Below are 8,955 nucleotides of genomic sequence, written 5' to 3'. Positions count from 1 at the left end.
AAAAAAAAAAAAAAAAAAAAAACAGCCAGGCAGGAAAGGCCATGTATATCCTATGATTCCATTTATATGAAAGGTCCAGAATAGGCAAACCCATAGAAACAGAAAGCAGATGGGTGGTTGGGGAGGGGGAGCTAGAGAGAGATTAGATGGCTTTCTTTTGGAGTAGGGGAAAAGTTGTGTAATTAGAAAGTGGTTATGGTTGTACAGTTTTCTGAATATATTTATTGCCACAGAATTGTGCACTTTAAAAATAGTAAAGATGGCTCATTCACTAGCACAGTAGCTTATACCTACAATCCTAGCATTCTGGGAGGCCAAGGCTGGTGTATTGCTTGAGCTCATGAGTTCAAGATCAGCCTGAGCAAGACTGAGACCCTGTCTGTAGTAAAAATAGAAAAATTAGGCAAGCATCATGGCAGGTACCTGTAGTCCCAGCTACTCAGGAGGCTGAAGCAAGAGGATCACTTGAGCCCAGGATTATGAGGTTGCTGTGAGGTATGATGCCATGGTATTCTACCCAGGGCTACAGAGTGAGAGTCTGTCACTCACACACACAAAGTTAAGATGGTAAATTTTATGTGTATTTTCACAATTTTAAAAACATTTTTATAAAGGTGGTGAAAAAGCAGAGATGTTGCGTGTATATGACTTTAAAAATAATACATATGCCAGGAGAAGAGTTAAAATATAGCTGGGAGGGGCTGGTGGAGGGAAAGAATGGAGAGATCTAGGGAGATAATGGTAGAATGAGGTCTGGTCAACAAAATAAATGCTTGCACCTACTCTGTGGGGGTTTCTGAGGGATCCTGGAGATGGGGGAGTCCTAGGGCAATAGGAGCCCAGAGCAGGCACCTGACCCAGCTTCCCCAGCTTCTTAGATGGCTTCCTGGAGGAGGAGAATAAGGGAGAGTTTGAGAGAGAAGGATAAGGGAGAGTGTGAGAACATAGCAATAGACAAACCCAGTTTCTCCCAGTATGCTTTCATAACAAACTTCTGATACCAGATGCATGGGGGATCTTCCCCACATGTGAAAAAAGCAATCACTTCCGCAGGGACACCAGCTAAGGTAGCCTCTGATTCAATTCAATTCTGACACTATCTGGAAGGAGTCTCAGATCCCATGGGTGAAGGACTCAGTCCCACGAGGCTGTCCCCTATTCCAGTGCCCATCACAAGCCCCAGATTGGTTCACCTGTGCTTCTGATTATAAGCCAGGCTTCCCATGTCTTTTCCCTTGGGTTCAATTAATTTGCTGGAGCACCTCAATAGAACTCAGAAAAACACATTTATCATTTTATTATAAAGGATGTTACAAAGGATACAGGTGAAGAGATGCACAGGGGAGCTGTGGGAGATGGGCGCAAAGCCTCCATGACCTCTCTGGGCAAACCACCCTCCAGGAATGTCTAATTCTTTTTTTTTTTTTTTTTTGCTGGGGCTGGGTTTGAACCTGCCACCTCCAGCATATGGGGCCAGTGCCCTGCCCTTTTGAGCCACAGGCACCGCCCGATTGTCCACTTCTTCAAGTCTCCAGAGATCTTTTAGGTTTTATGGGGACTTCATTATGTAGGCATGATTGATTAAACCATTGGTCATTGGTGATCCATTTAACCTTTAGCCCCTCTTTCGTCCCTGTAGTTTGAGGGGTAGGGCTGAAAGTCCAAACCCTCTAATTGTCATTTTCTGGTAACCGATCTCTATCTTGAAGCTATCTAGAGGTGGCCAACCATTAGCCAAATTATTAACGTACAGAGACACTTATCACTTTGGTGCTTGCAGGGGTTTTTAGGAAATTTATACCAGGAAATAGGAAAAACCAAATTATGTCTATATGTCACAGTATCACGGGTGTGTGTCTGTGTTGGTTTTCTGGGCCCAGAAGAGAGAGGGAGGCTAGGGTTTCTAAAGCACAGGTTCTTGACAGTCCCCTGATTAAAGCCCTGGTTGGCTCCCCAGTGCTCTCAGGGGAAAGTCCACACTTGGTAGCTTGGCATCTGTTCATTAACTCATATTTCCTGGGTACCTGCTCAGAGCCTGCCCTGTAGAGGTAGTGACAGGGACACAGCAGTGACCAAGACAGGTTTAGCCCTGTCCTTGTAGAGTTCACATCCCAGTAGGGGAGGCAAACACAAAGCAATTATTCCCCAGTGATGGGTATAAGCCCAGGGGCTGCTACAAGTGGTCAGGCAGAGTTAGCCCCTCCCCGCCCCCAGGGCTTCCCAACTTCTATTATCATTATTCCTAAAGGACCTAAAGGACTATTTCACAGTTTTGCAGAGCTCTGCCTTTAATACCCGTACCTTTAATTTGTTCTTTCAACCAATGTATTCTTTATTCTGGAAATGGGTTCCCACAGGGCTACCTTAGACTCACCCTAATCAACAAGAGCCATAAAATCACAGATGTGATGGGCTGGTTCCTTTTAAAAAAATTTTTTGCTAACATGCATTAAAAGACATGCAAAACTATTTAAATAAGCCACCTCAATCATTTCAAATACTACTTTGGGAACCAGTGACCTAGACTGGGGGTTGGGGGGAACTTCCTAGGGGAAGTCAGTTGTAAGCTGAGACTTTCAAGATGAATAGTTAGTCCAGCAAGAGTGAAAGCTTGAGCAAGTACAGGAAGGCAGGCCCTGGGCTGGAACATCAGCAGCTTGGTGGAGAAGGACTGAGGGACAGAGCATCCTTGCAGGTTCCCCACAGATTTGGGGTTGACCTCAAAGGCAATACACAGTCATTAAGACATTTACTATTGTCATTGTTTTCTTGTTTTTGAGACAGAGTCTCACTCTGTCACCCTGGGCAGAGTGCCGTTGTGACATCACAGCTCACAGCAACCTCAAACTGTTGGGCTCAAGCCATTCTTTTACTTCAGCCTCTTGAGGAGGTGGCACTACAGGTGCCTGCCACCACAGCTGGCTAGTTTTTCTATTAATAGTGGAGATGGGGTCTTGCTCAGGTTGGTCTTGAACTCCTGAGCACAAGCAATCCACCCACCTCAGCCTCCCAGAGTGCTGGGATTATAGGTGTGACCCACTAACAACCCATTGGAACAAAAACCCTTTGTTGGTTTTTTTGGGTTTTGGGGGGTTTTTTGTAGAGACAGAGTCTCACTTTATCTCCCTTGGTAGAGTGCCATGGCGTCCCACAGCTCACAGCAACCTACAACTCCTGGGCTTAGGGGATTCTCTTGCCTCAGCCTCCGGAGTAGCTGGGACTACAGGCACCTGCCACAATACCTGGCTATTTTTTTGTTGCAGTTTGGCCAGGGCCGGGAATTTTTTTTTGCAGTTTTTGGCCAGGGCTGGGTTTGAACCCACCACCTCTGGCATATGGGGCCGGTGCCCTACTCCTTTGAGCCATAGGCACCACCCCCGGGGCCGGGTTTGAACCTGCCACCCTTGGTATATGGGACCGACGCCCTACCCACTGAGCCATAGGCGCTGCTCCCCATTGTGTTTTAATCGGAACATAATTTGCATACTATAGAATTTATTATTTTAAGTGTATAATTCAATGATTTTTCATATATTCACAATACTGTGTACCCATCACTACTATGTAGTTTCAGTACTTTGGAGGACCTGGTACCCATTAGGAGTCACTTTCTTTTTCTTTTTTCTTTTTTTTTTTGTTTTGAGATGTGTCCCAGGCTAGAGTGCCATGGCATCAGCCTAGTTCACAGCAACCTTAAACTCTTGGGCTCAATGGATCCTCTGGCCTCAGGCAGGACTACAGGCACCTGCCACAACTGCCTGGCAATTTTTTTTTTAAAGAGAGATGGGGGTCTCACTGTTGCTCAGGCTGCTCTCAAACTCCTGGGCTCAAGCAATCCAGAGTGCTAGGATTACAGGAGTGAGCCACTATACCTGGCCTAGCAGTCACTTGCTATCTTGCCTCCTGCCAGCCGTAGGCAGACCCTCATCTACTTTCTGCCTCTACATACTTGCCTGTTTTAGACACTTACTATAAATGGACTCATATGTGTTGTCTTCTGTGCCTGGGTTCTTTCACCTAGCACAATGTTTTCAGGGGTCATCCATGTTGTAGCATTTATAACTACTCATTTCTTTTTTTTTTTTCCTTTCTTTCTTTCTTTTTTTTTTTTTTTTTGAGATCAGGGTCTTGCTGTTTGCCCAGGCTAAAGTGCAGCAGCCTTCAACTCCTGGACTCAATTGGTAGCTGAGTACCTGTAGCTGGGACTACAGACGCCCACCACCCACCTGGCTAATTTTGCTATTTTTTTCTAGAGATGGAGTCTCACTCTTGCTCAGACTGGTCTCGAACTCCCGGCCTCAGGCAATCTTTCTCCCTTGGCCTCCCAGAGTACTAGGATTACAGGCATGAGCCACTGAGTCTGGTTACTCGTTCCTTTTTATGGCTGAATAATATCTCATTACCTGGCTACACCACATTTTGTTTATCCATCCATTCACTGATGGACATTTGGTTTATATCTACTTTGACTATTATGAGCATGCTGCTATGAACATGTATTAATAGGTTTTTGAGTGACCGTATGTTGTCATTTCCCTTGGGTTTCTACCTAAGAATGGAATGAATGGTTTGTTTATATTGTTGCTTTGGCTTTTGCCAGCAATAATTTCATATACTTACAGAAAAGTAACAAAAGGGTAAAAAGCGCTAGATTCACCAGTGAGTAATATTTTGCTGTATCTTATTCTTTTCTGAGTGTCTGAGAGGCAGTTGAAGACATCATGTTCCTCGATCTCTAAATCCTTTGGCATGAACAAAGACATTCTCTTTAAAAACCCCAGAGCAAATATCAAAATAAGGAAATGTAACACTGATACAGTAATACTATTGTGTGAACTACAAATTCAAATCCATTTGTCTCAATAAAGTTCTTTATAGTGATGTTTCCCCCAGTCCAGGATTCAACTCAGGATCATATATTGCTTCGAATCACATGGCCGAAGGAGCTTAGGAAAGGGAAACTGGTAATCAGCTTTACCCTTTCCTGGAATGCCTTTGGTTAATACAGATAGAATAGATTGGAGGGAGAATAAGAAGTGACTATGGGGGACAGGGAGAAAGCTGGTGCTCGAAATCAGGAAGAGAAACTTAGGAGTCAGAAGCAATTCGGTTCAAATCTTGGCCAAAGTTATTCAAGAACTGTGGCCTTGGACAGGTGACTGAAGCCTCAGTTGTCTCATCAGAAAAATGGGACTAATGCCTGGGGTTGCTATGAGATTAGATATGCTGAGCACAGACCGTGCACCTGGCATGGAAGCGATTTCCCAGCCAGGCACAGTGGCTCATGCCTGTAATCCCACCACTTTGGTAGTCTAGGGCGGGTAGGTTACTTGAACTCAACTGTTTGAGACCAGCCTGAACAAGAGTGAGACCCCATCTCTACTAAAAACAGAAACACTAGCCAAGACTTGTGGCCTGTAGTCCAAACTACTCAGGAGGCTTAGGCAAGAGGATTGCTGGAACCCAAGAGTTTTGCTGTGAGCTATGATGACATGGCCCTCAATCCAGGGCAACAGAGTAAGACTCTGTTGAAAACAAAAACAAAAGCAATTTCCCAACACTGTCCTATCCTTGCCATTTATTCTGGTCAATTACCACACCCCAGAACACTTTTTTGATCCTCACAACAAATACCTTTCCAGGTGAGTATTATTATCATCCGTACTTTATGGAGGAGGAAACTGAGGCAGAGAGAGGTACAGTCACTCCTCTGAGGCCACCAGCTAGTTCGCAACAGAACAAGGAAGGAGACCCAGAGCCTCCTCCCAATCCCCTGTCCGGATGTGAGGTGATGGTGGTCTGGACCAGCATAGAGATATGGGGATGGAAACAAGGGGACTGGCCCACAAAAAGGTAAAACAGTGACTGGAAGGTGGAAGGAGTCCAGGTTGAACTTTTCATGAGCACTTAAGAAAAAACACTTTCTGGCTCGGCGCCCATAGCACAGTGGTTACAGGGCCGGCCACATGCACTGAGGGTGACGGGTTCCCTCTTGGGTGCAGGACACAAGTACAATAGGGACTCTACCTAACAAATGCAAACATTGTAACCTCTTTTTACTCTCACAGTAACCTAACATTTAAAAAAAGAACAAAGAACAAAAACAAATATGCCCTGCCAAGCATGGTGGCTCACGCCTATAATCCTAGCATTCTGGGCGGCTGAGGCAGGAGGATCACTTAAGGTCAGGAGTTTGAAACCAGCCTGAGCAAGAACAAGACCCTGTCTCTGCGAAAAACAGAAAAACTAGCTGGGCACTGTGGCAGGCAGCTGTAGTCCTAGCTACTCAGGAGGCTGAGGCAAGAGGATTTTTATTAAAAAAAAAAAAAATACAGACCAGGCATGGTGCCTCATGCCTGTAATCCTAGCATTCTGAGAGTCAGAGGCAGGTGGATCACTTGAGCTCAGGCATTCAAGACTAGTCTGAGCAAGAGTGAGTCTCCACCTCTACCCGGGTATTGTGGCAAGTGCCTATAGTCCCAGCTACTTGGGAGGCTGAGGCAAGAGGATTGCTCAAGCCCAAGAGTTTGAGGTTGCTATAAGCTATGACAGCACAGCACTCTACCAAGGGTGACAAAGTGAGACTCTGTCTCAAATAAACAAACGAAAAATATTTGCTGGACAATGGCACAATAAGCATTGGCACATGCTACAACACAGCTTTGAAAAACATGTAAAGTGAAAGAAGGCAGACAGAAAAGGCCACATATGAGTCTGTGTATATGAAATGTCCAGAACAGGCAAATCTAAAGAGAAGATAGCAGGTTAGTGGTTGTCAGGGGCTGAGGGAGGATGGGCAGAGGCAGAGAGAGGGTGTGACTGCTGACCGGCCACAGGTGTCCTTTTGGGGTGATGAAAATATTTTGTGACTAGGTAGATGTGACGATGATGTGAGTGTACTACATGGCACTGAATCATCCACTTCAGAATGGCACATTTTATGTTATGTGAACTTTACGTCAAGATTAATAATAGTAATAATTAAGAGTTTGCTTTGACATGTTGCCTTTGAGATACCCGTGGGATATCTATATGGAGATGCCAGTGGGCAGTTGTATCATATCTACCTGTGCAGAGTTCTGAGTCCAGCCATATATATTTGGGAGTGGACAGAGAAGGGACCCTCAAACTGAGCCTTGAAAAACTCCTAGTCAAGTGGGGAAGGAAACTGCAAAGGATACATGGAATCTGAGTCCAAATTTCCTAGAAGCTAAGACCTAGTTAGGGATTCAATGTGTGTTTTGTTTTGTTTTGTTTTGTTTTGTTTGAGACAGAGCCTCAAGCTGTTGCCCTGGGGTAGAGTGCTGTGGCATCACAGGTCACAGCAACCTCCAACTCCTGGGCTCAAGCAATTCTCCTGCCTCCCCCTCCCAAGTAGCTGGGACTACAGGCACCTGCCACAACCCTTGGCTATTTTTTGGTTGCAGGTGTCATTGTTGTTTGGTGGGCCCCTACTGGATTTGAACCTGCCAGCTTAGGTGTATGTGGCTGGCGCCTTAGCCGCTTGAGCCACAGACACAGAGCCTCAGTGTGGTTTTTGAGGGTGAGCTCTTATGTGGTTTTTTGAGGGTGAGCTCAATGTGGTTTTTTGAGGGCAACAGATGAGGAAAGTTGGGACAAGTATCTCCTGTTTCTACGGGGAGTTGGAGTTTGAGGCCAGTCAGCCATGCCTGATCAGTCAGACATTGGCTATGGGAGACCAGGGGGCACCTCCCAGGGGAGGGGGTTTGTCTGAGAGTGAGTTTTCTGCAGAGGGACAGCTTCGAGCCATCAGAAGCTAGAGGGTAGGAGAGCAGGGCAGGGTAGGGTGCCAACAGTGACTTCTCATTAGGAGAATAGGCTAGTGTGGCACCAAGGCAGCCCAGAGAGGACCAATGAACACCTGGACCACTGAGGGTCTGATAAGATGTCCTAGAACCCATCCTTCAGACACAGCAACATGGAGGAGTTGCGCAAAAAGCCACATGGAGAGAGTTGAAGAAGGAAGAAGGTTTTATTTGTATGTTCTGATACCTGAAGCAACTGAGACCGAACAAGATTTGTCAGAGACTAATAGTTTTGAATTCATTTATTTATTTCAGAAGTATTGATTGATGCCTATAGTCCCAGCTACCCACGAGGCTAAGGCAAGAGGATTACTTGAGCCCAGGAATTTGAAGTTGCAATGAGCCATGAACCACCTAAAAAAATGCACCATAATCCCTTCATCTCTTTCAACATTGCACTTAAAGTTCACACTGCTCTTCTTGTCTCACAATTTTTTAAAAAACATTGATTTCCTTCTTTCCCTTTTACTTTTCTCCCTCCTTCCTTCCTTTTTTTGTTGTTAGGATTAGTATCCACACAAAATCCTTGAATTGTTGCCAAAGTCTCTTTTAGTCTATAGATTCCCTCAAGGAAGGGATTCATTAAAAAGGGGGTTGCAAGGAGAAGCAGGAGCATTGGGGATAGTGATGGGCCTGATTTGGGGATAGTGATGAGGATGGTCTGGTAGAGGAAAAAAAGATGGATAATATAGATAGGAGAGAGGAGGAGGAAGAGAGGGAGGAAGAGGAGGGGCTTGGAAGCAGGAGGAGGGAGGAAGATAGAAGGGAGGGAGCGAAAGAGTGAAGGAGGAAAGGAAGGAAAACCTCAGTTTTTTAGGGGGGATGGAGCCCAGGTTGTGGAGGATTGAAAAGGCTTCATTTGGGAGGGGACAATGAAATGGAAGACAAGAAGGAGCATGTATCCTGGAGATGGGTGACAAGGGGGTTCTCCTCTGATGACTTCTGTTTGCACAGGGAAGTGTGGGATGTGCTTATCAGGTGGAGGGCAGCCAGGGTGGGAAACACAAGCCCACTGTAGATGTGGAGAGATTGCCAGGTGCCTGCTTGAGGTCTGTGCTTTCTCCAATTCAGGTAAAACCTGTCAGGCTGGCTGGGTGGTTTCTTCCTGTTGCTATTTAGCTGGCAGAGA

The sequence above is a fragment of the Otolemur garnettii genome, unplaced genomic scaffold, assembly GCF_000181295.1.
Source record: "Otolemur garnettii isolate 467f Iridium unplaced genomic scaffold, OtoGar3 scaffold00152, whole genome shotgun sequence".
Classification (NCBI taxonomy): domain Eukaryota; kingdom Metazoa; phylum Chordata; class Mammalia; order Primates; family Galagidae; genus Otolemur; species Otolemur garnettii.
The sequence above is the reverse complement of the archived record's forward strand: the minus strand, read 5'-3'. Positions refer to the sequence as shown.